At 34.8% G+C, this 4,839-nt stretch overlaps 1 long non-coding RNA gene across 2 annotated transcripts; it reads right to left on the bottom strand.

Moving 5' to 3' along the window:
* Positions 1-1,769: 1,769 nt before the first annotated feature.
* Positions 1,770-4,230, bottom strand: LOC113301405. Of its 2 annotated transcripts, none has more exons than XR_003336270.1 (4): positions 4,179-4,230; positions 2,472-2,611; positions 2,100-2,201; positions 1,770-2,006 (listed from the first exon to the last, which is right to left on the bottom strand). It is a non-coding gene; the product is annotated as an uncharacterized LOC113301405 (long non-coding RNA). The 2 variants fall into 2 exon arrangements; XR_003336269.1 differs by lacking the exon at positions 4,179-4,230 and adding an exon at positions 3,984-4,121.
* Positions 4,231-4,839: the final 609 nt, after the last annotated feature.

The following is a 4,839-nucleotide window of genomic DNA, read 5'->3' as shown; positions in this document are numbered from 1 at the left end:
GCATGGACCAATATATGGTTGCATAACGGTTTATGCATCTTTTGTTGTGTCCGCATAATGTGTTATGCTTCGTTTTTGGTGTCTGCATAATGGTTATGTACCAAACTTTTGAAAATTTTGCTTAAAAGAACAATCGCCTCCGATTTTTTCGCAAAACACTTAAATTTGATATTGTTATTTGTATTCGTTGTGTTGCTCTCTTAAAAAGATTTCCAACAATATAAAATTTGTAAAATTCTAAGACGCAGTTTTTTAGATATGTTATATCCAAGTTGCATTGTCAATTATACCCCTGAAAAATTATGATGCATAAAGACACTTTTCAAAATTTCATATTATTATGGGTGTCATGGAAACAAAAAATAATCTTGGACATGACAATAAGAATATTATTTATTTTGGGCCTGCGCCTAATTTTCTCAAAATACAAGCTATTCTGATCATTGAAGGAATAATGGGATAAATGATTAAGGCTGTGTTTGATAACAGAGAAAGGAAACAATTCCATGGAATCAGTTTTTTTTTATGCCAAAGATGTGAAATATTATTAACTGGAAACTGTTACAGTGTCTGCCAGCAAATGACTCTCAATAAAATCAGGGGGTTTATCTAACCAATCCCTAGTAACTCTATTACGCCTGTTGTACTTAGCTAGTATGTCAGCAGGTTTATTACATGATCTAGAAATAAAACGACATTCCCAATGAGGGATGTTTTTCAGACACTCAATGGCATCAAGAAGAATGTCTTCGTTCTCCCAAGATATCACAGGTGCATGCTTAGTGATGTAGCTTTCGATTCCTTGCAGATCAGTCTCCAAAACCACATGTGTTTGTTGCATACTTCTACTCCATTTGACAGCTTCGAAGAACGCCAAACATTCTGCCTGTTCGGAGTCTTTTACTCCTGCATAGCATTTAGTTAAACATCCCCTCCATTTTCCTGCAAAATCACGCAAAATAAGGGAAATTCCTGTCAGTCCTGTGTGTTTATCAAAAGAGGCATCACAATTTATAGTAAGATAGGGGGATGCAGGAGGTTTCCAATGCACATGTATGTTATCATGTATCATCACAACCCTAGGCTGTTGTTTAGCATTTAAGCCTTCTATGTACGTTGCAAAACTCATAGCTTTCCTAGCTACTAACTCTGGACTAGCCTTCTTATTTTGGAACTGCACTTCACAACGTTCATTCCAAATAGACCATGAAACTATGATCGCAAGGTTTAACCAATTTAAGTTTGAACTGATCTGTTGAGACAGTTTTACCCAAGATTCAAACACAGGAGCAACATTGGTGTGAAATCCAGTTAGAACACTCGAATCTCCTGGGGAAGGCAAGGAAAGACTTTCCATGGAATTCCACGGAATTGAGTTTAAAACATACTTTAGGCCACACTTTTTTTGCAATTCCATGGAAATAAATATTCAATCAAACAACGGAAAACACGTTGTATCCATAGAAAAATGGTTAATTCCATGGAATTAAATCCTATCAAACACAGCCTAAATTTATCAAGGTCCGGATATTCTGATCATTGAGACAGGAGGAGTACACCTTACAGTGGTGTACACTAACACCTTGTTTGTTTGCAGCTGACTCATATGAGTCATCCGGATCTGAGTCGTCTGGATCTGAGTAAAATCACCTAACTCATCTGGATCTGACTCACTAAGGTCTGACTCAGAAAATGTGCTTGTTTTGTGAGTCAGACTTGACTCAACCGATTAAATTTTTTTGGACATAAAATACCCTTGACTAGCCTAACTTTGCAAACCTTGAACTAAAACAAACACATGCATATACATTTGTTTTACAATATATGGCGTTCATTCACCAATAATAATATGTTTCAGTAGAAGCTGAATTATAATTTGACATAATGGGAACTGGTCCAAGGGACAAACTGCTAGTACTCAATAAGACCCCTCAAAATTCCCACCAATTCGGGGAAGACTTTCAATGGCATAGCTTAATTACATGGATATACCTCCCACCAAGATCCTGAACAAACAATTTTGTCATTTTAATATCATTATAGATGAACCACAACTAATTGAATTTCTGCAAATATACTAATTCCATTCACTTTTATACCTGACCGTCCATACAAGATAGAGCTCAACTAGCATTTTTTCTCAGAAAGTGTAGCTGACAAATCCAAAGCCCCTTGACCTCCAAGTTTCTGTCATGATAACTCTAATTGCACATTAAATGATCCAGTAAGTATTAAACATATTATGTAAGAAAACACGAGTGTAATTTTCCTTTTATCTCTACAATATTTTACATTTAAGTCTCAGGATCTCACAATGTAGTGGTGCATATTTACTTTCTTGTGCCAAAATATCAGGCAAACTATAATCTCCAATATCCTAAGAAAAGCTCATTGCTCTTAAAAACAAATGGGCAAAACCGCTGCAGCCAATATACAAGATGTAAAAAGAAAAAAAAAAAATAGTCACTAACCGTTAGTAATTTCACCAAAGCTGTCAAATGCTTCCTCATCTCAGCAACATTTACAGCAGCATGATCATGAGGCTTGGGACAATCTTGCAGTGCATGAACTATAATTGAAACATGGAGAAGCATTCACTGGTTCCAAACCCCTGCACAAAAATACTTGTGTGATTAGTTTGAATCTAATTAAAAATATACTTGGTTCACTTCCTAAAACCAAATGACCCTAAGTTTACAAAAACCATCAAAAACAGTGAATGATAAGCCAGAAATGTTCAGCATGATTCATGAAATCCCAATAATTTAATAACTGCGTCCAACAAATACCAAAATTCTTTATCACATATGTTATGAAAACTAAACTAAAGAATTCTTTTGGAATATGTATCACACATCGAGCAAAAGCAAACAGTCAAGTAATCTTGTCCAATAACAGAAATATGCATTTCTTTCTTATGGGCACAAACTAAAATCTCCGAGAAGAGAAAGCAAAACATTAATGCTCGATAAGCCAATACGGTTAAAGCATGATATTCAAAAAAGTGTAGTGTAAACTGTTATCAACTTCGGACAAACCATACTGGCTCTTAACAGAGTTTATATACTCTCAAATCTGGTATTGGCTCGTTAATCAATGGTATTTAAACCTGATCAGGTCTAACTCATATGAAAGAATGCTATCTTTTTTCACATTTCATTAAAAGAAAATAGCTCAAAGCCTCAAACTATCAAAAAAAATTTGAAACCAAATTCATGCCAAGATACGGAAAAACGTTACATGAGAGCCCGAACTAGTTAAAAAAAAAATTAACTCGAAATCACTTGTAAGTTTTTTCAAGCGCTTTAAGAGGTCATCTCCATAATTTACAGCATTCATCGCCTCTACAGTTTACAGGACAAAAGTTAAGCGCAAAAGCATAATCGTTAAAGCTCAAAATGATAGCCGAAGTAAAACTATAGTAACAATCTTCAAGGCAATGCAAAATACGTTGTTGGATGCACTAATACACTTACATCACAAATTATTCAATATAATCTATACATCTTGCAGAGAGACAGAGATAGAGATACGCAGTTTAGTAGTCAGAAATTAGCTTGGTGTGCTATTAACATCTAATGGGGTTCCCGGATCCTGTTCAAACATTTTATCGAATCCCTTATGTGCAATTTTCTCTATAGATAAACTTACTTAAATCAGGAAACATTTCATGAATCAATTTATAAATTTCAATAAAACCAAGAAAAATAAACATGGATTTAATCAAATTTACAACGCTGCAAAGGTATACTAGCTAATGCTAAAATATCTACTAGCTCTATCACAAGCAGAAGACCCAATAGATCACGCAAAAGATGGTATTATAATCTCAACCCTAACAATTGACTAGATTTCACAACAAAGAAAAACCCTAGAACCCCATTACAACCAAAACCACGTTGACGTAGCGAAAGCGTATGATTTGGATCAAAGATCCAATAGAACATAAAAACTAGTGTGAGATTGGTGTAGGATGTTAGTACCAGTAAACGAAAACAACAACACACTTTATAAAACTTCTCAACTGGAAGTGATTTTTATAATCTCGCATTCCCCCTAACAATTAAACAACGTAGCCTTTACAAAGGCTTACAAATTTCCTTGCCGGAACCTAGAAAATAAAGAAGAAGATCCCTAAAATCTAAATAAATAAAGATAATAATACTAGAAAATCTAACCAAATAAAGGAAATATAAGTTCCTGCCAAAAACTGGGACGTATTCCTTATTCTCTAGCTAAAAATAACTCAAAACATAACAAACTAGGCTAAACAATCAATATTAGTTGAGAGCGCGTGTTCGACGCTCCCTTTCTTCATGCCAGCATAATGCCATCTCGTGCACTACATCAGAGATCAATAGATTCACAAAGTGATGATAAAATAAAGATAAAAAACAAAAGATAAATTTGATATTAATCAAATAATAATTTTGGTTGTAGAATTGTGTATCTCTACTATGCTTATGCCTTCTTATATAGGCTTCAAGGATTCTAAATATAATCAGGATTAGAAAAGAAAATCACACCAAACTAGGAAACACGCTAGAACTAGGAAATAAATCCTAAATAAAGAAATAGACTAAAGCTAGTAAAAGAAAATCATTATAATAGGAAATAGAGAACTTGTGAGTAGGATGTCCTACATCAGGGGCCCCTTCTTGAAAATAACTCGACCACGAGTTCAATAGACTACACTCTTGCTAGGGTCGTAGGGCCGGAAACGACGATGAAGATCGTCAATAGTCAGATAGCCTGAGTTTGGCATAAAAACACAAACATCTTTTCCAGGGTCATACGGTCGGAAACGACGCCAAAGATCCCCATCAATAAAATAGCTTG

This window comes from Papaver somniferum, chromosome 8 (assembly GCF_003573695.1).
Source record: "Papaver somniferum cultivar HN1 chromosome 8, ASM357369v1, whole genome shotgun sequence".
NCBI lineage: Eukaryota > Viridiplantae > Streptophyta > Magnoliopsida > Ranunculales > Papaveraceae > Papaver > Papaver somniferum.
Note: the sequence above shows the minus strand (reverse complement) of the source record. Positions and strands in the feature narration are given on the sequence as shown.